The sequence below is a fragment of the Arachis hypogaea genome, chromosome 18 (assembly GCF_003086295.3).
Source record: "Arachis hypogaea cultivar Tifrunner chromosome 18, arahy.Tifrunner.gnm2.J5K5, whole genome shotgun sequence".
Classification (NCBI taxonomy): Eukaryota; Viridiplantae; Streptophyta; class Magnoliopsida; order Fabales; family Fabaceae; genus Arachis; species Arachis hypogaea.
In genome coordinates, this window is record NC_092053.1 from 31,204,023 (window position 1) to 31,230,952 (window position 26,930).

Consider the following 26,930-nt stretch of genomic DNA (forward strand, 5'->3'; position numbering starts at 1 on the left):
ACGAAAAAGCAAAAAAAGTAAAAATAAAAATAAAAACAAATAAGCAAGTAAAAAGCAAATATTTACAATAACCAATAATAAGGTACACGTTTGCAATTCCCCGACAGCGGCGCCATTTTGACGTTAAGATTTTTTGCCAGTAAAGAATGTCATAAAAACAGTCGCGTTGTAGATATAGTCTCTAAACCGACAAAAATCCCTTCGTACAAACGTTTTGGTTGTCATAAGTAACAAACCCCTTTAAAAATTGTTAACCGAGTATTCAAACCTCGGGTCGTCTTCTCAAGGAATTGCAGGGAGGTATGTTCTTATTATTGGTTATGGAGATTGTAAAATTGGGGTTTTGAGAAATTTGGAGTTTGGGCAATGTGCACAGGTATATTTTCAAAGCAATAAAAATAAATAAATAACTGTAAAATAAACTCTTGGCAAAGTATTATAACTGGAAGTCCTATCCTAGTTATCCTTATCAATTGTAATGAGAATTGGATTTTTCTCCCACTTGTTAACCTCTAACTATGAAGGTAAGTTAAGTGGATGAATTAATTCTGATTCCTCAGGTCCTAGTCTTTCCTTGAGAAAGGCTAGAGTTATTGGAACTTGAATTAATGAGATGAAAAAATCCAATTTTCAATCAACAATGAGTTTAATAACTCAAGTGTCTCCAATGACTCAACCAAAGCCAAAAGGGAAGAGAATCTACTTGAATGAAAATAATTTGGATAAACACAGGGCATTAATAAATTAAAGAGAGCAATCATAAGTCTGAAATACTTCAAATTATATTAAATAAAATGTTCAAATCATAACATGGGAATTCATAAATTAAATTGGAAAAATAAATAAAAATAAAGAACCTGGGATTGAGAGTCACTCTTAAAACTAAGAGAAATCCTAAATCCTAATCCTAAGAGAGAGGAGAGAACCTCTCTCTCTAAAAACTACATCTACTCCTAAAATTATGAATTATGTGAGCCTCCCTATGAATGGATGCAGTTCCCCACTTTATAGCCTCTAATCTGTGTTTTCTGGGCCGCAAACTGGGTCAGAAACAGTCCAGAATTTGCTGGTTTCGAATTTTGCCACGCTGGATTTCCGTCACTGCGATGCGGCCGCATGGATCACGCGGTCGCGTCACCTAGCGTCAGGGAAACTATAATATATTATATATCAAATCGAAGCCCCAGACGTTAGCTTTCCAACGTAACTAGAACCGCGTCGTTTGGACCTCTATAGCTAAAGTTATAGCCATTTGAGTACAGAGAGGTCAGGCTGGATAGCTTAGCAATTTCTCCAACTTCTTGCATTCCTTCCACTTTTGCATGCTTTCTTCCCATCCTCCAAGCCATTCCTGCCTTATAATATCTGAAAACACTTAACACACATATCAAGGCATCTAATGGTAATAAGAGAGGATTAATAATAATCAAATATAAGATCAAAGAAGCATATTTTCAATCAAAACACATAATTAGGAAGGAAATATAAAACCATGCAAATAGTATGAATAAGTGGGTAAAGAGTTAATAAAAACCACTCAATTGAATACAAGATAAACCATAAAATAGTGGTTTATCACCTACCTGGGCCAATCAGAAGATCTGGGTCCAGCACCCCAACGGGGTCATCTACCTAACAACCTACTCAACAATCTGGGTCATCTACCCAACAACCTACCCAACAATCCTCCAAAGGCCCAGCCTAACAAACAATTGAGCCAACAATCACTCAATCCAAACAAACTAAGGCAGACTACGCCTTCCCAACCGAAACCATCATGGCTCTACGAGACCAAGGTCTCACAAAACTCAACAAAAAATCTTGGGCCAACATTTGGAGTGAGTCAGATGAAGAAATCGACATAACTCAACTGATATCCCCAATGGCCAGCCAAAAAATAGTGATACAAAATCCAAAAGAAAAAGCTATTACCCAATCACCCCAAACATCCTCAAGCACCACCAAAACACAAAAAGCCCAAAGCAATTACATGTCCACAAACAAGACCTCAAACATTATCCATATGGAGCCTGAATTTTAGGATAGCTCACCAAACAAAGTCATCCCAAAGATTTTTCCTACTAGATTCTACTTCAGGCCATTAGCACCCAACAAAACCTGCCAATTTTACGAGTTCATCCTAATAGATACTGACTCAGTATCTATTAAACATTACAAAGACAAAACCAATCCTGATTTCATAACCCATTCAACAATCCAAATCCTTAGAATCTTGTCCCCAAAGCAAGTTGGGAACAATCTAAATAAAACTCAAAAATTTTCTCAAAATTATGACCCAATAGGTTTTAACTATTGGGACTACATGGAAGCCTGGACTAAAGTATTTTGGTTTCAAAATACTCAGCACAGACATTCATGGTTAATCTATTTTAAAAGAAAAATCAATTATGTTTTTCCAAATTGGTTCTACCAATGGTGGGACTTCTTTGGTCCAATCCCAGAAATTCTACCCTCACCTACGGATGAAGGGTATAAACTTTTTCAATCAAAATTTAACAGTCAGGAAATATGTGTTCCTATAATGTTAACGTTTTTCTCAATATTTTCACTGGCATGGGTATTTTCCTGGCAATACAAATATGCAAAATCAGGCCACTGCAAATCACTTCCAATCTTACAAAGGCATGGTTATGTAAAATGGTGGTCTCAATTTGATTCATCAATGGCCTATCCAGAAAAGGTCAGAGAATGTTTCAAAACCAATCCAGATAGCCAGAGAATTTCAGATCCGAAAACGGCTTCGTTTCTCAATCAGAAAGCTCAGATCGCTGCAGCCCTCGCAGGAGCTCAATCAAAAGAAACCTTGGCAAAACATCTTTAGCAAATTATGCAGATGATCGAAGAAGATAAAAAACACACAGAAAATCCTACTTCATCAGCAGAATCCTCAAGCGGTTATAATCAAAATGAAGATGACTGCTTTGGTATTGACCTCGGAGAGGATTAGTCTTTAATCTCGAAATATATGTAATCAGAAAAAATCTTCATAATCAACTTGTACTGTAGAAATAGTACCGGTTATCTTCACATGTACTGTAGAAACAGTAGAATCTTCAACTATAAAAGGAGGCCTTGTTCTCATTGTCAGGCACCCTTCAGTTTTACATAATATAGAGAGAAGTTAGAGAGAGAATCTCTGAGAGTTTCCTTGTAAGCTCTCCAGCTCTTCTTCTTCCCTCTTCTTTCTTATTCAATCTCAATCCTTCAATAAAAGTTTTATCTAGTTCTTCAATTTCTTGTTCTTCATTTTACATTTCCTGGATCTGCATTTGCATATGCGTGCGGACTACCGCCGCATCTAACATCATACTAACTTGCATATGCATGCGGACTACCGCCGCATCTAGCTCCATATCTACTTCCTTGTTCTTGCATATCATACTGCATTGTTACTGACTTTTAATATTCTCGCCTTCTTCCCCTTTCCCTCCTTGAAATCCTTTTCATAGGAAAGATCAACAATGTGTTCTTTCCTATTCCAGAAGGCCTGAGACAAATCAGAATAGATAGAATTTTCAATTTGATTTGAAAGATTTTGATCTTATCTTGAATCTTTGGTTGAGAAAGCTGTGATTCAAGGGTTTTGAAAGATATTTCTTCTTTTAAAAAGCAAATCTATTTGGTTTTAGATTCAATTAGGTTTAGGGATCTCTGCTTTGGTGAGTCTAGGAACTCAAAGAAAGTTACTTGTTCTCCCACAAAAGAGGTTAGTCCAGGAAAATCTGCCAGATAAGGAAACAAAAGGATTATGAAAGGTGTCCCCAAGACTACATCATTTTTGATATTCTTTGCTATGATAAATTCGGTGGGTATTCGAAGATTACCCTTTTCTACAAAAACATCGGTTAGTTTGAAATTGATACTTAGCCTTTCACCCGTTATTGAGCTAAGGCGTTCAGTAGACTTTTCGAAATATTTTGTGGGGATCAGACCTTCCTTAATACAGTTTGAATCTGCACCTGAGTCAAAGAGTGCTATGGTGTCGAAAACAAAATCTTTAACGACAATTCGGATATGAACACGATGCTTCATAAAAGAGCATACATTTATTATTCTCAAAATTTCTTTTCCTTCATTGTCGTTAGAAGTTTTATTTTCTTGTTCCTTAGAACACTCAGTTTGGTTTAAAAGAGAATCAAGTTCTTCATTACCAGATTCTTCCTCTTGCATTAATTACGAGAGAATGAGTTGATGATTGTCTTGATTTCTTTTGATTTCTTGGATTTCCCTTTTAATATTATTAACCTCAGTCTGGAGGTCCTGAATGGTTATGGGATGAATAACTTGTTTTTTTAATTTTTTGAAAATGGGTTTGACGTCATATTTATTGTTAAGGACCAAAATTTTGGGTTTTTTTCTCTTTTTGTAAAGATCTTTTTAATTTTAAAAGAAAATTTTTCTTTTGTTCTGGATCACCAATAGCCTCTATAGCATCAAACAAGAGATCTTGATCTTTGGATAAGACACTAATCTACTTGACATCGGAATCTGAGGATGACTCAATATCATCTACTTGGATATTGTTGATATCATCCGAGGATTCCCGTCCAGAGTCATCATCAGAACTTTCAATTAAAAGATTGTTAATCTGATCCTCAATCTGAAGATCGAGATTCAGATTATTAATCTTTCTTTTTAAAATAATTTTATTAAAAAATAATTTTTTTAAATAATATTTTTATTTTTGTAAAAAAAATTAGCAGGCCTTTTGACAGGCTTCAGGTCAGGCCAGGCTGAATAACAGGCCAGGCCTAGTACTTTATAAAGAGCCTATAACAGGCTGCAGGCCAGGCTCAGGCCAATCAACTGTATGACAGGCCAGGCCTGTTAAGAGCAAAGCCTGGCCTGGCCTGGCCTGTTTCCACCCCTACCTATAATATTTGCTAACATGTCCTGACTTTTTACATGTATAGCAAATAATGGGGTTTTTTGTGGATACTTTTGAAAATTCTTTTGAAAACTTTTCTCATTTTTGGAGTTTTGAAAACCTTTTTTGTTTCTTCTGAAATTCTTTTCAGGATTGGGTTTGAAAATTTTTTTGCTGGATGGTCTTTTGGATTTCCTTGGATAGCAGGCAGGAAGACCGAATTGTTCACAGAAGGTTCCCAAATCAATACGATATTGTGTTTTTTCACGGGCAAGTTGCCGTTGGATCTTGTCATCCTGACAAATCTTTAGAGCAACCTTTTGGATGAAAGAAATAAGTTGGCCATAACTTAACTCGTCATAGGGTATTATCCCATCTGGGGTTAAGCTGCGAATTTTGTCCCTTACTTTATCTCCCAGGGATTTTGGAAGTCCTGCAAGGAATTTTTTTTTCCAGAAAGGTTGTTGACTGTCTTCTCTGGTATAGACTCTTGTAAGAAAGGTGTCCTTATAGCATCGAAAGTCAGAGAGTGTTTTACATCTGAGATTGGAAAGTAATTTAGCAGAACGGTCTTTCCAAAGGGATGGGTCACCTATGAAGTGGCTAGCTATGGTGAAGATAAAGGTGTTGACTACATCAGGGATAGGTTCCCCGTCGTCTCCAATGACGGGTTCGTTTTGATATTGAGCTTTATGGCTGAAAAGATAGACTGCTTTTGGCCATCAGAAAGGTAGTTATCCCACCATCCTTTGAGTTTGCCGGAGAAACCAGAAACAATAACATTGGCTATTGCTTCTTCTGAGGTTTCATGAGTAGCTTGATAGGCTGTGCCTACCATGGTCATATGTTGGAGCATGCTCATGATGTTGTATTCTGTTTTGCCGTCTATATTCCATTCATAGACGTTATTGGCGTTGAAGCTGACAAAACCCAGTTCTCTTTCTTCGAGAGCTAGATCTGGGGCGGAGACACGATTGTAACCATATGCAGAGGGTTTAGTTAGACCCTTCCACTTGGGTATAGAGTTGGTCATAATTGGGCTGACTTTAAGGGATGATTTTCCCGAATCATCACTCTGATCAGAGGAAGAATCATTGGAATCTTGACCAATGGCATTAATGGCCTTGGATGAACGGGTCTGAATACGAGATGTAGATTCACCAGAATTTGTAGGAGTTTCAGGGACGGTAGTAAAACGATTTAAAAGTTAGTGAATCTTTTGCATGACTTCTGAATCGCTAGATTGTTGTTTTAAAATTGATGTTTTAAGACTCTGTTTTGCCCTGTTACTCATTTTGAAAGGTTTTAAAAGGGGTTTCTCAATACTTTTATAAGTAGAGGCTTCAGAAATATTTTTCAAAGAGAAAGTAGATCCTGAAGATGAAAGGTTGTCACCCAAACATTGTAAAAATCTATTGGTATAATTTGATTACTCAATGAGATTTTTAATATCTTTTAGGGCGACGGCTTCATCTACATTCTTTGATTTAAAAGGAGAGGCCATAACAGGGTTATGTCCTTCCGTATTTGAAATAATAAAAGCTCCTTTTGGAGGAAACTCAGATCTGACTAAGTTCCCATCTTTGACTTTCCAAGTTGAAATAACATTTGCTGAAAGCGAAGTTTGTTTTATTTTGAAGGGATAGTCCAAATCATTTTTGATGGAATAAGCATGGAACTATTCAAAGAAAGGAATATGCATTTTAACATCGTTTAGAAAATTGTAGTACTTTTCTTTGAATGATGAAATTTGAGCAGCTGTATAAGTACGTAAATACCATTCTCTGTGGAGGTCATACTCCTCAAAGTAAAGCTCTTTACGTAAAGCTTCTCTATGTATAACAAATTCTGTGCTACTCATTGGGTATCATTCATAGAAGAGTATATTGGAAATTGACGAGAAGATTGTATTTCAACATCATCATCATCGGTTTGGTAAACTGCTTGAGAAATGTTTGAATTATTTTGTAATCCCGAAATATGAATTTCAGAATTTATGGGTCTCGAGATTTTTGAAAACTGGGATTGAGAGGTCACTGAAAAAGATCTTCTTGCTGAAGAAAAATCATTAGATGTTCCTACTTCAGATCTAGAGGAAAAAGAGTTTCATATATCAAAGAAAATCTCTACTTTCCCTGATTCATCCTGTTTTATTTCTCGTAAAAGAGGTGCTTGTCTTGGTTGGGTGGGAATGGCTTTATCAATTGACCATGACTCAGGAAGGTCAATTTCATCCCACTTAATGAGCCTTGGGACCATGACGTTGGCTTTTGTCATGTCGGTGACAAACAAAGTAGTTTCACGATCTTGAGATTTGAGAAGGACACTAGAATTACAAGTATTCATGACCTTGTACTGGATCCTATAGATTAAGGCAGCTGGGATGGATCCTTCCTTCATGTTGAGACCATGAATTCGAATGTTTAGGAAAAGAGAGTCAAGGATGTTGACATCTAACAAACTGACTGTTTTGTTTGGGAAACAGTTGAAGTAAACTGGACCGTGTCCTATGCTTGCTTCGACTGTTCCGATTAGGGAATCCTGGAAGTCATTGTGTCTAATATCTCTAAGACACATGAGGATGGAAGCATTCAAGCCTTCTTGGATGAGAGGTTTGACGGCAACTTGGACACACCCTATGTGAAGATATCTGTAGTGACAGACATGTTCTCTGACAGATTGTTTGGTTAAGAGATGGAATTCCTCACCGGAATCTGGTCCTAGAGGAATATTATTTTCAGCAGTTTTGATGATATAGTCTGATTTTCTTTTGTTGTCGTCAGGGACATAAAGCTCATCTTGGGGGATTTTGGGTATCTCCCAATTGTCAATGGCTTGATTGATATCTTCGAAGCAAACTTCTTCTTCAAAGATATTGTGTTTGGGAGAAAATTCGTCAGGTCTAGCCATTTTCTCAGTAAGGGGATTGGAGGAGGAATGGATTGGAGAGGTGGAGGAGGAAGACGGAGAAGAAAAAGAAATGCGTCTAGAAAGAGAACGGAAGAGTTTAGACATATTTTCATAAAATCTGATATCATTGCCCTCCTTTGGTTCAGAAAAAACATGTATATTATCACTAAACTATCACTCAAATTTTTGAATCTGGGATTTTTAACTCTTTTTTTTAATCCTTTAAATCCGTAGCCACCAGGAGTTCTTATGTTCGGATCTTATCACCTTCAAGGACATCATCAAATTAGCCTTACTGCCCAAATGCCAGGGTCTTACTGTTACAGTCCTTTGAGTGATAAGATTAAACAGCCTGTACTTCTAGATTTAAAGCATTATTTTCTTATGTACAAAATTTAAGAACATGAACAGTAAATAAGAACTTGAACAGTAAATTCCCAGATCCATGAACCTTAGAGATAGTTTAATGATAATATTAATATTCCTACTTCCCCGTTAGGCTCTGATACCAAATGTCCCGAAGCGGATCAAGGAGGGAAAGGGGAAGAAGGCGAGAATATTAAAAGTCAGTAACAATGCAGTATGATATACAAGAACAAGGAAGTAGATATGGAGTTAGATGCGGCGGTAGTCCGCACGCATATGCAAATAAAGATGCAGGAAATGTAAAATAAAGAACAAGAAATTGAAGAACTAGATAAAACTTTTATTGAAGGATTGAGATTGAAAAAGAAAGAAGAGGGAAGAAGAAGAGCTGGAGAGCTTACAAATATATATATATATATATATATATATATATATATATATATATATATATATATATATATATATATATAAGAACCCAAAATAAACCCAAAAGACAGAGTTACAGAACCTGTTTCTCTAGAATAACCTCTAAGAGGAGTTAATACAGTATATATATACACACAGTGGAGAATATAAGTATCTATGCAAATACATATAACCGAAATAAAATCCCGAGAGCTAATGATCTTCGCTAATCAGAAGCTTCCAGCATGCCTCCGTGAGGAGTCTCACGTCCTGCATCTGAAAACCACAAAATCTGTATGGGGTGAGAACCGGAGGTTCTCAGCATGGTAACAATGCCCACATATCTAACATATAATGTCCTGGGAAAGCCGAAGGCAATCCTAGAACTTCAGATATATATACACTTAAAGCTTATAAACATAACTAAACCATGAGAAATGAAAATAGGCAACTATCTAAGGGTCTTCAGTCTAACTAAAACTTCCCTTTTCAACTCCTCCGAGCCTCCCAACCGCCACCGATAATTTGATATTGGAAACACAATTAAATCAAACAAGGAAATCATAAATAGGAAGTAGATACAACAGTTAAAAAAGTAGCAAGTATTTATACAGTCAATTAGCCCTTCCAAACAAATCACACTAACAAACATATAAATGCATATGATGCATGTCTGTCCTAGTGGCTGATGAGTCTCATCTGTCGGTTATCAAGCCAACCCGACGTGTCCGGTAGCTAACCCGGGCACAGTCTCTCTGTTGCTCCTTAATATCATTAGAGGGAATCCGTGCCTTGTCATCATTAGAGGGTATATGTGCCCTGTCACCATTAAAGGGTATCTATGCCCTGTCACCATTAGAGAGTATCTGTGTCCTGTCACCATTAGAGGGTATCGGTGCCCTGTCACCCTTACAACCAGAGAGAGAAATACAAGCATGCTTATCCAAAATTTTCCATCATGATTCATTTATTACATTCATTCATTAACTCATATATGCATCTCCGGCATACTCGCAACGTTTTTGACACTTCCAAAATTAATCATAATCTTTTAATCGTTAATCATATTTCAGTATTACTTCTTTATTCATTTTCCTTTACATTCATTCATTCCTTCATTCATTTTACCAACTCTCTTTATCTCCAAGTTACCACTTCTCCCTACCTTCCTCTCACCACTCAACATACAACTAAGGTTTATAGCTAAAAGAGTAAAAATAGAGGTTTAGAGGTTCAAAATTATGTTTTTAAACACAAAATTAAGTTTGCTGAAAACCGGGGTCACGCGTACACGTGGGATTGCATTTCTGAAAGGTCACGTGTACGCGTGTGCCACGCGTATGCGTGGTTGTACAACTTTCTATGCCCTACTTGCGTACGCAAGATACCCAACCCGAAAAGGTTGGTCGCGTCGCGTGCAGGTGGTCGCGTACGCGAGTTATTTAGAACGGCAAAAATATTGAATGCTACAGAATTTTTTAGCTTTGCACTCCAAATATCTGATGCGCATAAATCTTTCATTTTAAAATATTTATCATCCGTTCTTTGAACGGCGTAAACTTCATGGACCCAATTTTATTTATAAATAAGTTTGATACAAATCAGGGGTCCGGAGATCAAGTTATGCTCCGCCAAAGTTAGGTCAAAATCATGATTTTTAACAAAATAGAACAAACCTCTAAATTTCAAAACATACAAGTTCCAAACCTCTTCAAAACCAACAAAAACCTCACTAGCTTAGCATCAACCATATTTCAACTCCTATCCTAAGCTTCCTCATTCAATCCACCATTTTTATGAATCTCATTTCAACATTTCAATCCAAACAATATCCAATCTTTCCAAGTTCAATAATACGCAAGTATTATCAATTACTCATATCAAGTACCACATCCACTTAGCCCCCAACATGATATCAAGTTTATCTTATCACACAATCCAACTACAACTTCCAACATCACTAACCACATACATAATAATACATTCCATACCAACCAATCAACTACATCAACAATTCAATTCCTATCTTGGGGTCTCTAGCCTAATTTTTCACAATATATTATATTTTAGATACAGAAAACCGAAACCATACCTTGGCTGATTTCCCACTCAATCCGGAACACTTCCAATTCAACTTTTTCTCAACTATCAAGGCCTCAACACATCACTAATAGATTTTCCAGCATATAGCTCCACTTCAAAGCTTTCCAAAATCTCAATCAAGCTCCAATATATATATATATATATATATATATATATATATACACACTATCTAATCCATAATATCACATTTAAACATAGCAACTTAATACCTATATACCATAAACCAAGAATTCCACAAGGGTTGAGAATTCTTACCATACCCAAGGATCAAAGAGGCAAGATTAAGCCTTTCCTTCAAGCTAATTGGATTCTATAACATCAAAGAACTCAAAATCTCAACATTTTAACCTAAGAATTTCGAAATCAAGGGCTGAGAAATCTGGAACGGGTTCATAGCTTATCTATTGAATAAAGTTGTGGGCTTTGTAGATCTCGACGCCACGGCCACGTGGCCACAAACGGTGCGGTGATCAGAACTCCGGATCAAAAGTTATGGCACTTTAAATCAAACCAAGGGTTTGTGAATTTTTGTGATTGTTCTCCCCCTTTGCTACACTTGCAGCGTGTTTTGCATAAGGTGAAGGAGAGAATGAGTTGTGGCTCATTTAACTAAGTGTAGTGGTTTGGGCCATGGGCCTAATACGGGTTCGGTTCGCTCGGTTCGGCCCGTTTGGCCCAATCTTGGGTCAAATTCTTTAAAATTAGTGTTGAAATTCTCGTATTAATTTTTTCTATCATATTAAACTATAAAAAAAAAATCACATTTTTAATTTTCTAGAATAAATTTTGATTTGTGGGTTAATTATTCATTAATTAACCTAGTTTTACACGATATATGTGTGCGAACGTTACACCCGTCGTTTTAAGACCAGCTTGCCTTGTAACCTTTGGCTACTTTAACTACCGCCTTAGTTTCACGAATGCCTATCGTAAAAAGCTTGGACACCTACTATGTTTTCTCCAAGTTTTTTCAAAGTCTTGAAATCATATAACCTTTTTGCAACGAGCTTATCTTGTATCCCCTGCCTTGTACCACACATTTTCTTCCTTATATCTATATTCAAGTTATAAGGCCTGTATTTGGAAGATTATATATATGCCAAGACCCCTGCTTTTCTAAAAGTATACAAAAGTAAAGTATTCAAAACTATTTTAGTATTTTGCGTATTAAGTTAATTTTCGAGGACTAAAATTTTTATAAGTGGGGTAGGATGTAAGACCACAAATTTTGAAAAGTTATTAATAAATTATTTGTGATCTATTATATTTATTTAAGATTATATTTTTAGAGATTTTTTATATATATAAGTTGAGTAAATTCTTATTTATTATTTAGAGTTCTTATAATTGAAAAATAATGAGTATTTCATATGTCTTAATTTTAATTTTTTAACCTTATCTTATAAATAAAGGAGAACTAATTTACTTATCTCCAATTTTTATTAAATTAGCATTTGAATGAAAATAATTTACAAATTATAATTAAAAGGTATTTTAAAGATGAAAATTTAATAAATGATTTGATTTTTAATTATTATTTTATCTTTTTATTTATTTTATAAAATTACACTATTATCCCTATTTTTAATAAAAATACCTAGACTAACCCACACCACCCCAAATCCTAACACACTATACTCACCTTTCTCACACCCCACCCCTCTCACACGTGACACAACACACTTCCTCACACACACTCACCAAAACCCTGACCACCTTTACCCCTACCCAGCGGCAGAAAGAAAGAAAACAAAGGAAGAAAAAGAAAGAAAGGGGAAGAGGGAAGGGGGGCCACGGAGAGTAAGGAGAGGGGAAGAAGGGAAGGCAGCACGGTGGGCGTCACTGCCACCGTCGCCTCCGCTGCTGACAAAGAAGAGAGGAGATCCGAGGAGCGCAGCTGTTGGCGGAGAAGAAGAGGGAGACGCGCCGGAGCCGCTGACGTCACCGAGGGGAGGATGAGCGTGAGCTGGGGAATTGTCGCTGACGTCTTACGTCATCGCGTCTCGCCCGTTGTTGCTGTCAGTGGTTCCCAGTCGTCACTGCCGCCGCTGTGCCGTTGAGAGGGGAGTCGTTGGGTCGCATCTGCCGCCAGGGAATGCCGTTGCTGTCGTCCGAAGCACTGCTGGTAAGGGCTTTGAGTTTGGTTTACATCTAAAAGAGCAAAACCGTCGGTTAACAAGAAATTAAACCTAGATCTAAGAAGAAAACTAAACTAAGAACCCTAATTCTAGAGAGAAGAGGGAGCTTCTCTCTCTAGAAAACTACCTATAACATGATGCTAACCTAACTAATTGCTCCCCCTTGACCCATCTTGAATTCTGCATGAAATAGCCTCAGAAATGAGCTGGATTTGGGCCTGGGAAGCTCAGAAATTGCCCCCAGCGAATTCACTTTAATGAGGTCATGTGATCAGCGTCACGCGTGTGCGTGGTCGACGCGTGCGCGTCGCTGGCAAATTTCCTCCCCACACGTACGCATGGGTGACGCGTGCGCGTTGCTTGAATATTCTTCTCAGGCGTACGCATGAGGGACGCATTCGCGTGGCCTTCAATTCTCCAAATGCTCATTTCTTCATGAATTCTCCACTTTGCAAGCCTTTCTCTTCACTTCTTCCATCCAATACTTGCCTTATGAATCTAAAATCACTCAACAAACATATCAAGGCATCGAATGGAATTAAAGTGAATTAAATTTAGCTATTTTAAGGTCTAAAAAGCATGTTTTCACACTCAAGCACAAATTTAGGGAGAATTACAAAACCATGCTATTTCATTGAATAAATGTGAGATAAGTTGATAAAATTCCCTAAATTAAGCACAAGATAAACTACAAAATTGGGGTTTATCAACTTCCTTTTGAGATTCCGAGAGTTTTATTATCATTGCATGTTGTAAGACCCGGTTAATTAACGGCTAATTAGCCCATAAAATGAGAATTTATTCTAGAAAGTCAAAAATGTTATTTTTATGGCTAAATGTGATAGAGGAGATTGAGACGAGAATTTCGGTACCAATTTTATAGAAATCGGACCAAGATTGGACCGAACGGGCCAAACCGGTCCAACCGGACCCAAAGTGGGCCCTTGGCCCAACTAAACTAAACCAAAACCCTAGTTTTCAGCAGTCTCTCTCCTCATTAAACACACACACACGCTGAAATGGAGTGAGGGAGGAGAAGAACACTCTCTCAAGTTCTATCTCTCACTTGATCTTCAAACCACCATAACTTTTGATCTAGAGCTCCGATTGCCGCTCCGTTTGCGGCCACACGTTCACCGCGGAGAGCTCTACAAAACCCATACAATCAATCTTGAGGTAAGCCACGTTTTACTGTTCGAAATTCCAGCCCTTGATTTCGAGTTTCATGAGCAAAAATGTTGAGATTTTGGGTTCTTTGATGTTATAGGACCCAACTCTCTTGAAGAAGAAGGTTAATCTTGTCTCCTTGGACCTTGGGTGTGGTAAGATTCTCAACCCTAGTGTGATTTGTTGTTCTATGATGTTTGGGTATTGAGATGTTGTGTATGGATATGATGATTGTCGCTTAGGTTGTGTATATGTGAATATTGGAGCTTGATTGGTGATTTTGAAAAGCTTGGAAAAGGGTTTTGTGTGATAAAATCTGTTCTTGGAGGTGTTGATACCTTAAGAGCTTGTGGACAAGTGGTTTGGAAGTGCTCCGGTTGAGATTAGGGAATCGGCTAAGGTATGGTTTCGGTTTCCCGTATCTAATATGTAATGTGGTAGGAAATACTTAGGCTAGAGGCCCTAAGATAGGCATTGAATTGTTGATGTTGTTGAATAGTTGAGATATATGATGTGTTCATATATGTGATTATGAATATTGATGTCTTGATTGTGTGGTATATGAGAAATGCATGTTGTGATATATGCTTGATGGATGATTAAGGTTGAATTGGTGGGTGGTACCATGTTGATGGTGAGTATGATGTTGATTATGTATAGTGATTGTTGATTGGAAATGGTATTATTGGAAATTGGGATAAGGAAGGATGTATGACATGATATTGTGTTTGTCCTTTAGCCATTTGATTGAGAAGGGTTAAGATGGTTGGATGTGGTTTGGGAATTTTGGTAAAATGTCAGTGTGTGAGTTAAGGATGGCTTGTTGTTGATTTTGGTACATTTTGAATGATTTCAAAGAAAATGGTTGAAATTGGCATGTTTTGATTGATTTTGAAAAGAGTTGAAAGTGGCTTGTTTTGAAAATGGCGCTTTGTGGTTTTGTATGAAAATATGGTTTTTGGGCATATTTTGATGGGACATAGCTTGGACTACGGATCTCTGATTTGTGCCAAATCTGTTTAAAAATGAAATTGGATCCGGGATGTCCATGCCGTTCGAAGAACGGGTGAAAAATGATTTAAAATGAGAGAGTTATGACCGTCGGAAGATTGGGGGTTGAATCTATGAATTCTGCAGTTTTTAACTTAGAAAATTTTTAGCAGAATAACCCTCCGCGCGTAGGCGCACTTGGCGCGTGCGCGCCGTTCTTCCAGGAAGCACCATGCACGCGTGCGCGTGGTGTGCGCGAGCGCGTCGATGCGCTGCATCGAATGCCCAGCCATTTTCCAGAGAGTTGTGCCAGAGTTGTGCCAGTTTTGTGCCTGGGGCGCAAGAGCACCCACGTGTACGCGTGGCTGACGCTTGCGCGTCGTTTGGCTAATTTTCAATCCACGTGTTCGTGCGTATGACGCTTGCGCGTCGAGAGGTTTTTAAGGCCATCCACGCGTGCGCGTGGAGTGCGCGTACGCGTGGCCCTGTTTTCATCCCAAAGTTGATTTTTGAGTTTTAAAAGCCAAATTTCATACTTCTAAGCCTCCGATCTCACCACTTATGTCTTAAATCATTATGATGTGCCTAGCATGAGGAAAAGGGCTAGTGAATGTGGTAACTTGCGAGTGAAGCAAGGGAAAATGAATGATCCATGAGGATCAAAGATGATTATGTGAGATGTGGAGGATAGCGGTGGAAGTGCTTGTTATGCCATGGGCCGAAGGGCCGTAATTGTTAATGAATTGGCTGGTTATGGATTTAACCGTGAGCTGGATGGCTGGATTATGCCGTGTGACGGCGGAGCCATGTTTATGGCTAAGTATAAATGCATATATGCTGTTGAATGAATTGTGAATATTTGCACTTCCACCATTGGAGATGAGGGTTTCCCTGGGTAGTAGCAGTGGCTAGCCACCACGTGCTCCAGGTTGAGACCCGAAGCTCTGTTAATCCAATGTCGTAAGTGTGGCCGGGCACTGTGAAAGGCCTAGATGAGCTCGCCCCCGTAAATATTCACCAGTGATGGTGATGGATAAATATTCACCAGTGAGGGTGATGGATATGGATCATGATTATGATCAAGTTTATGATGAGTATAACTCGAGTTGGGGATGCACGACAGAGGGACAGTCCAATGGTTAGCTACCAGGACTTGTCGGGTTGGCTCTATAACCGACAGATGATATCATCAGCCACTAGGGACAGGCATGCATCATAAGCATACTACATGAATTGTTTGAGATTGCCTATTTGACTGCATATTACTTGCTAATTGCCTAAATGCCTTATTTGTTCCTATTTGTAAATCTCTTGTCTGATATAACTGTGTTTGCTATATTATACTCCTGCTGGTGGTTGGGAGGTCTGAAGGAATTGGAAAGGGAAGTATTAGTTAGACTGAAGGATCTTTAGTCAGTTGCCACTTATGGTTTAGCTCTTTTATAAGCTTTGATATTATCTGGATGAAGTTCTAGGATTGCCTTCGGCTTTCCTCTATTATTATGTATTATATATGTGGAAGCTGTTCCCGTACTGGGGACCTCTGGTTCTCACCCATGCGGATTTTGTGGTTTTCAGATGTAGGACGCGAGGCTTCTCGTTGAGGCATGCTGGAGACTTCTGGATTTTAGCGAAGATCCTTTGTTCTCGGGACTCTGTTTTGGTTTATATATCTTGTTTAGATACTTTTATCTCCATTAAATACAAACTGTGATGACTCCTCTTATAGGAGGTTTTGGAGAATAGGTTTCTGTATTTGTGTCCCTCTGGGTTTCCTTTGGGGTTTTCCTTATTTTATTATATGTATATATTGCTATGCTCGGACCGGTTATCTTCGCAACCAGATTTTGAGTCTTGGTATTCCTGTTTTTAACACTCCCTTGTATATATGTTATCTCGCGTTGGTTTATCCTTGTTCGTTACGTTATCGATCGGAGTGTTGCGCTTTCGAGTTACGGTTTTTGTTTACCCCTTTTTTCTACAAGGCTCCTAGTTATAATCAATTATTCATACTACTATACGTACTAAATTTTTGTTTTAGAGGTCGTAATACCTTGCAATCTCTGAATTATGACTTAAGCATAAGACTCTGTATGGTAGGGTGTTACATTATGGTATCAGAGCAGTTCGTTCCTGTAGAGCCTGAGGAATGGACTGACTATGCTTCTGTGCATTCTCTGTATGTGTGTTATGTGCTGTTAGTATATCTACTTGATATAGTTGGCATAAACGTTCATGAGTATGCATTTGGGACTTTGAAGCACCGAACTTCCGATATTGAGACTGATCAACTTAATATCGATTGTTTGGTGTGTATAGGAACCAGATGGCACCTCGTGGATGCAGTAGAGGTCGTGGGAGAGGACATACGAATGCTCGTGCACCAGAGACTAACCCTAATGACCCGGTGAACTTTATGACTGCGTTGGAGAACATGGCTGCTGCTATGCAAGCCACTGCTGAGGCTCTTGGCCAACAGATGAACAACCATGGTAATGACGGAGGTGGAGTTCAGGGTCCGATGACACTGGCAAACTTTTTGAAGGTTAATCCACCGAAGTTCAAGGGAACTACTAGCCCGACTGAAGCCGATACGTGGTTTCAGGCTATGGAACGAGCACTGCAAGCGCAGGTGGTACCTGAAGGGCAGCGTGTGGAGTTCGCTACCTATTTGCTCACTGGTGAAGCGTCGCATTGGTGGCAGGGTATCCGACGCCTCCTGCAGCAGGGTGATGATTATATCACCTGGGATGTCTTCCAAGAGGAGTTCTATAAGAAGTACTTTCCGACTTCTGCTAGGACAGCCAAGGAGCTTGAATTGTTGCAACTGAAGCAGGGTACTATGTCCGTATCTGAGTATACTGACAAGTTTGAGGAGCTGTTCAGATTCTCTCGTATGTGTCAAGGGACTCCGGTGGAATATGAGGAATGGAAGTGTGTTAAGTACGAAGGAGGACTCCGGAGCGATATTTTCAGTTCAGTGGGACCAATGGAGATTAGGACTTTCTCTGAGTTGGTGAACAAGTGTAGGGTTGCTGAAGAGTGTGTGAAGAGGGCAGCAACCGAGAAAGGGAGTCACAAAGGACCATTTCCACAGGACCGAGGGAAGAGTTTTGCACCTAGAGGTCCGTCTTTCAAAAGGGGAGGTTCTTTTAGGAGGCCCAACAACAACTACTCCCAAGGGAAAAGGTTTGGGAAGCAGTCTCAGAATGATCAAGCTTGTACTAGGTGTGGGAGTCACCATCCGGGAGTACCATGCAAGGCCGGATGGGGTTTGTGCTACAATTGTGGAAAGGCGGGGCATAAAGCCGCAAGTTGTCCAGAGAAGCAAAAGCAAGGTGCTGGGAAAGCACAACAAACTGGTCGGGTGTTCACCACCTCAGCTGTGGGTGCAGAGGGATCCGAGACACTCATTTGAGGTAACTGTGAAATGGCTGGTCAAACTTTAAATGCTTTATTTGATTCGGGGGCATCGAATTCATTTATTGCATTTGAGAAAGCCCATGAGTTAGGATTGAAGATCGTAACCTTAGGTTATGACTTAAAAGTATATAATGCTACCCATGAAGCCATGGTAACTAGGCTAGGATGCCCGAAAGTTTCGTTTAGGTTCAAGCAGCGTGATTTTGTCCATAATTTAATCTGCTTACTGATGATCGGTCTTGATCTTATCTTGGGATTGGACTGGTTATCTGAGAACCATGTCCTGCTTGATTGCTCTACAAAGTCGGTGTACTTTATGCCAGAAGATACAGAAGGGCCGGTCGTGGTGAATAATTATTACTTGAATTCGATGATGGTGAACTGTTCTGGAATCGAATGTCAGGGTATCCTGTTGTTAACCGCTGGTGTTTCGGGTGATGATCAAAGGTTGGATCAGATTCCGGTAGTGTGTGAGTTTCCGGAAGTGTTTCCCGATGATATTGAGGAATTTCCACCTAACCGAGAGGTCGAGTTTGCTATTGAGTTGGTGCCTGGGGCAGGACCAATCTCAAGTGCTCCTTATAGAATGTCACCATTAGAGATGGCCGAGCTAAAGTCTCAGTTAGAGGAATTGTTGGGGTAGAACTTTATCCGACCAAGTGTTTCCCCGTGGGGTGCTCCAGTGTTACTGGTAAAGAAGAAAGATGGAAGTATGCGGCTCTGTGTGGATTACAGGCAGCTGAACAAGGTCACCATAAAGAATAAATACCCATTGCCGAGAATTGATGATCTCATGGACCAGTTACAAGGAGCTGGGGTTTTCTCTAAGATCGATTTGCGATCCGGTTATCACCAGATAAGGGTGAGGGGTGAGGATATCCCTAAGACCACTTCCAGAACTCGTTATGGTCATTACGAGTATACTGTAATGTCCTTTAGTTTGACGAACGCTTCTGCAGTATTCATGGATTACATGAATAGAGTATTCCATCCGTTTCTAGGTAAATTCGTTGTTGTCTTCATTGACGACATACTGATTTACTCCAAGACTGAAGAAGAGCATGCGGAACACTTGCGGACCGTATTGCAATGAATATGTTTTAGTTAGTTTTTAGTTGAGTATAGAGTCTATTGCGGACCGTATTGCGGACCGTATTGCAATGAATACGGTGATGAGCGGATATTTTATACGCTTTTTGGGGATAATTTCATATGGTTTTGAGTATGTTTTAGTTAGTTTTTAGTCTATTTCTATTAGTTTTTAGGAAAAATTCATATTTCTGGACTTTACTATGAGTTGTGTGTTTTTCTGTAATTTCAGGTATTTTTCTGGCTGAAATTGAAGGAGCTGAGCAAAAATCTGATTCAGGCTGAAAAAGGACTGCTGATGCTGTTGGATTCTGACCTCCCTGCACTCAAAGTGGATTTTCTGGAGCTACAGAACTCTAAATGGCGTGCTTCCAATTGCGATGGAAAGTAGACATCCAGGGCTTTCCAGCAATATATAATAGTCCATACTTTGCACAAGAATAGACGACGTAAACTGGCGTTCAACGCCAGTCCTCTGCCCAATTCTGGCGTCCAGCGCCAGAAAAGGATCAAAAGCTGGAGTTGAACGCCCAAACTGGCATAAAAACTGGCGTTCAACTCCACAAATGGCCTCTGCACGTGAATTGCTTAAGTCTCAGCCCCAGCACACACCAAGTGGGCCCCAGCACACACCAAGTGGGCCCCAGAAGTGGATCTCTGCATCATCCATCATAGTTTATCCAATTTTTGTAAACCTAGGCTACTAGTTTAGTATTTAAACAACTTTTAGAGACTTATTTTGGATCTCATGACATTTCAGATCTAAACTTTGTATTCTCTGACGGCATGAGTCTCTAAACCCCATTGTTGGGGGTGAGGAGCTCTGCTGTGTCTCGATGAATTAATGCAAGTATTTCTGTTTTCCATTCAAACACGCTTGTTCCTATCTAAGATGTTTATTCATGCTTAACTATGATGAAGGTGATGATCTGTGACATTCATCACCTTCCTCAAACCACGAACGTGTGATTGACAACCACCTCCGTTCTATATCCGATTGAATGAGCATCTCTTAGATTCTTTAATCAGAATCTCCGTGGTATAAGCTAGAACTGATGGCGGCATTCATGAGAATCCGGAAAGTCTAAACCTTGTCTGTGGTATTCCGAGTAGGATTCAAGGATTGAATGACTGTGACGAGCTTCAAACTCCTGAAGGCTGGGCGTTAGTGACAGACGCAAAAGGATAGTAAATCCTATTCCAACCGGATCGAGAACCAACCGGTGATTAGCCGTGCTGTGACAGAGCGCGTGAGCGTAGTTTTCACTGGAAGGATGGAAGGTAGCCATTGACAACGGTGATCCACCAACACACAGCTTGCCATAGGAGGACGTGCGTGCGTGAACAAGAAGACAGAGGAAAGCATAGATTCAGAAGACAAAGCATCTCCAAAACTCCAACATATTCTCCATTACTGCATAACAAGTAACCTTTAATCCATGCTCTATTGTTTATTCGTAATTCAACTGATAAACATAATTGACTTCCTGACTAAGAATTACAAGATAACCATAGATTGCTTCAAACCAACAATCTCCGTGGGATTCGACCCTTACTCACGTGAGGTATTACTTGGACGACCCAGTGCACTTGCTGGTTAGTGGTACGCGTTGTGAAAAGTGTGATTCACAATTCGTGCACCAAGTTTTTGGCGCCGTTGCCGGGGATTGTTCGTGTTTGAACAACTGACAAATTATTTTGTTGCTTAGATTAGGAAAAAAATCTTTCTTTTTGGTTTAGAGTCTTTTATTATTTATCCCTTGTTAAAACACTTTAAATTTATAGCTCAGTTAATTAGAACGTGGTGTTTATGTTCATGATAATTGGCTATCATATTTTTTAAAACCTTTTTCAAAAATAATTTTTCTATTAAATCCTGTGCCAAACTTTAAGTTTGGTGTTTTCTTGTTGATTTCCCTTTGGTTTTCGAAAATTTTGGTATTGGTTTTCTAAAAATTTTAAGTTTGGTGTTCTTTCTTCATGTTCTTGTGTTCTTGTGAGTCTTCAAAGTGTTCTTGTGTTTTCCTTGTGTCTTGATCTTAAAATTTTTAAGTTTGGTGTTCCTTGGTGTTTTCCCTCCAAAATTTTCAAAAACAAGGAGCATTAGATCTAAAAATTTTAAATCTTGTACTATCTTATTGTTTTTCTCTCTCCTCACTAAATTCAAAAATATCTTTTCAAAATTTGTTTCGACTAACCAACTAACTTTTTGTTTGTTTCTCAACTTTTTCAAAACTACCTAACTAACTCTCTCTCTCTCTAATTTTCGAAAATATCTTCCCTCTTTTTCAAAAATTTCTTTTTTATTAACTAATTAATTTTTATTTTTTTATAAAAAAAAAATTTTTAATTTCAAAATTCAAATTCTTTTTAGTTATTTTATTTTATTTAAGTATTTACTTCTTATAAAATAAAATAAATAAAAAGATAAATCAGTCCAAGTTATATCCATATATCCATCATGGACATAAGTGGAAATGAACAGTCCAGGAGGACTCTGGGGTCATATTCTAACCCCTCTACTGCTTCATATGGGAGTAGCATATGCATACCCTCCATTGGAGTTAGTAGCTTTGAGTTGAATCCTCAGCTCATTATCATGGTGCAGCAAAGTTGCCAGTATTCCAGTCTTCCACAGGAAGAACCTACAGAGTTTCTGGCACAATTTTTGCAAATTGCTGACACAGTACATGATAAGGAAATAGATCAGGATGTCTACAGACTATTACTGTTTCCATTTGCTGTAAAAGATCAAGCTAAGAGGTGGTTAAATAACCAACCTAAGGCCAGCATAAGAACATGGAAACAGCTGACAGAAAAATTCCTGAATCAGTATTTTCCTCTAAAAAGGATGACACAGCTAAGGCTGGACATCCAAGGCTTTAAACAAGGAGATAATGAATCTCTTTATGATGCCTGGGAGAGATACAGAGAGATGCTACGAAAATGCCCCTCTGAAATGTTTTCAGAGTGGGTTCAGTTAGACATCTTCTACTATGGGCTTGCAGAAGGAGCTCAGATGTCTCTAGATTACTCAGCTGGTGGATCTATCCATATGAGAAATACAATTGAAGAGGCTCAAGAGCTTATTGATACAGTTGCCAGGAATCAGCATCTGTATCTAAGCAGCAACCCTTCCATGAATGAAGAGGTTAAAACAGTAACTGCTGAATTCAGTACTGTAAAACAAGCTACTGAATTCAATCAGCAATTGGATTTTCTAACAAAGTAGCTAGCTGAATTCAAGGACAGGCTACAGGAGACAAGGATAGCTAATATACATATGGACGAACAGTTTAAGCAAACAAAGCAGCAGCTATCAAGGCAAATAGCAGAAGAATGCCAAGCAGTTCAATTAAGAAGTGGGAAAACATTAAATACCCCACCTCAAGGCATCAAAAATTCAAGAAATGAGCGACCCACCAAAGATTCACCTGAGGACAGTAAGAGCCCAGGGAAAAATAATTCTGGCACTAAAACGCCAGAAAATGGGTGGAAGGCTGGCGCTGAACGCCCAGACCATGCCCAAAACTGGCGTTCAGCGCCAGAAACAAGGCAGGATTGGCGTTCAACGCCAGAAATGGGCAAGAACCTGGCGTTGAACGCCCAAATGGGGCAGAATCCAGCGTTGAACGCCCAAAATGGGTACATTTCTGGCGTTCAGGCGCCAGGAACAGACAGTGAGCTGGCGTCTAACGTCACTCCAGCTTCTGACTCTGGCACTCAATTGCCAGTGAGGGATCAGACACACACAAGTGCTGATAACAACCCCTCTAAAAAGGCTTCTTTAACCACTAAGGTTGAGGAATATAAAGCCAAGATACCTTATCCTCAAAAACTCTGGAAAGAGGAGCAGGATAAGCAATTTGCTCGCTTTGCAGATTATCTAAGGACTCTGGAAATAAAGATTCCATTTGCAGAAGCACTTGAGCAAATACCTTCTTATGCCAAGTTCATGAAAGAGATCTTGAGTCATAAAAAGGAGTGGAGAGAAACAGAAAGAGTTCTCCTCACTGAAGAATGCAGTGCAGTCATTCTGAAAAGCTTTCTTGAAAAGCTTAAAGACCCTGGGAGTTTTCTGATACCATGCATATTAGAAGGTGATTGCACCAAGACAGCTTTATGCGATCTTGGGGCAAGCATCAACCTGATACCTGCATCCACTATCAGGAAGCTTGGCTTAACTGAAGAAGTTAAACCAACCCGGATATGTCTCCAACTTGCTGATGGTTCCACTAAATACCCATCAGGCGTGATTGAGGACATGATTGTCAGAGTTGGGCCATTCGCCTTTCCCACTGACTTTGTTGTGCTGGAAATAGGGGAGCACAAGAGTGCTACTCTCATTCTAGGAAGACCCTTCCTAGCAACTGGACGATCCCTCATTGATGTCCAACAGGGGGAAATAACCCTGAGAGTCAATGATGATGAGTTTAAGTTGAACGCTGTCAAAGCCATGCAGCATCCAGACACATCAACAGACTGCATGAAAGTTGATCTCATTAACTCTTTGGTAGAAGAGATCAACATGGCTGAGAGTCTCGAATCAGAGTTGGAAGACATCTTTAAAGATGTTCAGCCTGATTTGGAGGATTCAGAGGACATGAAAGAGCCTCTGAACTTTCTTCTGAAAGAGGAAAAACCTCCTAAACCCGAGCTCAAGCCACTACCACCATCCTTGAAATATGCATTTCTGGGAGAAGGTGACACTTTTCCAGTGATCATAAGCTCTGCTTTAAATTCACAGGAAGAGGAAGCACTTATTCAAGTGCTAAGGACACACAAGACAGCTCTTGGGTGGTCCATAGGTGACCTTAAGGGCATAAGCCCAGCTAGATGCATGCACAAAATCCTATTGGAGGATAATGCCAAACCAGTGGTTCAACCACAGAGGCGGCTAAATCCAGCCATGAAGGAAGTGGTGCAGAAAGAGGTCACCAAGTTACTAGAGGCTGGGATTATTTATCCTATTTCTGATAGCCCCTGGGTGAGCCCTGTTCAAGTCGTCCCAAAAAAGGGAGGCATGACAGTGATTCATAATGAAAAAAATGAACTGGTTCCCACAAGAACAGTTACAGGGTGGCGCATGTGTATTGACTACAGAAGGCTCAATACAGCCACCAGAAAGGATCATTTTCCTTTACCATTCATAGACCAGATGCTAGAGAGACTAGCAGGTCATGATTATTACTGCTTTTTGGATGGCTATTCAGGCTATAACCAGATTGCAGTGGATCCCCAGGATCAAGAGAAAACAGCATTCACATGCCCATCTGGAGTGTTTGCTTATAGAAGGATGCCATTTGGGCTATGTAATGCGCTTGCAACCTTTCAGAGATGCATGCTCTCTATTTTCTCTGACATGGTGGAAAAATTTCTGGAAGTCTTCATGGATGACTTCTCAGTATATGGAGACTCATTCAGCTCCTGTCTTGATCACCTGAAACTTGTTCTGAAAAGATGCCAAGAAACCAACCTAGTTTTAAACTGGGAAAAGTGTCACTTCATGGTGACTGAAGGAATTGTTCTTGGGCATAAAATCTCAAACAAGGGAATAGAGGTGGATCAAGCAAAAATAGAGGTAATTGAAAAATTACCACCACCTGCCAATGTTAAGGCAATCAGAAGCTTTCTGGGGCATGCAGGATTCTATAGGAGGTTTATAAAGGATTTTTCAAAAATCGCAAAACCTCTAAGCAATCTGCTAGCTGCTGACACGCCATTTGTGTTTGACACAGCATGCCTGCAGGCGTTTGAAACGCTGAAAGCTAAGCTGGTCACAGCACCAGTCATTTCTGCACCAGACTGGACATTGCCATTTGAGTTAATGTGTGATGCCAGTGATCATGCCATTGGTGCAGTATTGGGACAGAGGCATGACAAGCTTCTGCATGTCATTTATTATGCCAGTCGCGTTCTAAATGATGCCCAGAAAAATTACACAACCACAGAAAAAGAACTACTTGCAGTGGTTTACGCCATTGACAAGTTCAGATCATACTTAGTAGGATCAAAAGTGATTGTGTATACTGACCATGCTGCTCTTAAATATCTACTCACAAAGCAGGATTCAAAACCCAGGCTCATCAGATGGGTATTGCTTCTGCAAGAGTTTGATATAGAAATAAGAGACAGAAAAGGGACAGAGAACCAAGTGGCTGATCATCTGTCCCGGATAGAGCCAGTGGAAGGGACGTCCCTCCCCTTTCTTGAGATCTCTGAGACGTTCCCTGATGAGCATCTATTTGCCATTCAGGAAGCACCATGGTTTGCCGATATTGCAAACTATAAAGCTGCACGGTTCATACCCAAGGAGTACAATAGAATACAAAAGAAGAAATTAGTCACTGATGCAAAGTACTACTTGTGGGATGAACCCTATCTCTTTAAGAGATGTGCAGACGGAATTATCCGTAGGTGTGTCCCCAGAGAGGAAGCACAGAGAATCCTATGGCATTGCCACGGATCTCAATATGGAGGCCATTTCGAAGGTGAGCGAACAGCCACCAAGGTCCTCCAATGTGGCTTCTATTGGCCCACACTCTATAAAGATTCCCGAGAGTTTGTACGTAATTGTGACAGTTGCCAAAGAGCTGGTAATCTGCCTCATGGTTACGCCATGCCTCAACAAGGAATCTTGGAAATTGAGTTGTTTGACGTATGGGGAATTGACTTCATGGGACCTTTTCCACCATCATATTCAAACACTTATATTCTGGTGGCAGTTGACTATGTATCAAAATGGGTTGAGGCTATTGCCACACCCACTAATGATACTAAAACAGTGCTGAAGTTCCTCCAGAAACATATCTTTAGCAGGTTTGGTGTCCCTAGAGTGTTAATCAGTGATGGGGGCACTCACTTCTGCAATAAACAGCTTTACTCTGCCATGGTTCGGTATGGAATTTACCACAAAGTGGCCACACCATATCATCCACAAACCAATGGGCAAGCTGAAGTCTCTAACAGAGAATTAAAGAGAATCCTGGAACGGACAGTAAATACCCGTAGAAAGGATTGGGCAAGGAGCTTGGATGATGCTCTGTGGGCTTACAGAACAGCATTCAAGACCCCTATAGGGACCTCTCCATACCAACTCGTGTATGGTAAGGCATGCCACTTGCCCGTGGAACTGGAACATAAGGCCTACTGGGCAACCAGATTCCTAAACTTTGATGCCAAATTAGCAGGAGAAAAACGATTGCTTCAGCTAAATGAGCTAGAGGAATTCAGATTCACAGCTTTCGAAAATGCCAAGCTTTATAAAGAAAAATAAAAAAAATGGCATGACAGAAAGCTGTCATCTAGAATCTTTGAACCAGGACAGAAGGTCCTGTTGTTTAACTCTAGACTCAGGCTATTCCCCGGGAAACTGAAATCCCGGTGGAGGGGACCATATGTGATTACAAGTGTGTCACCATATGGTTATGTGGAGCTTCAAGATGTTGATT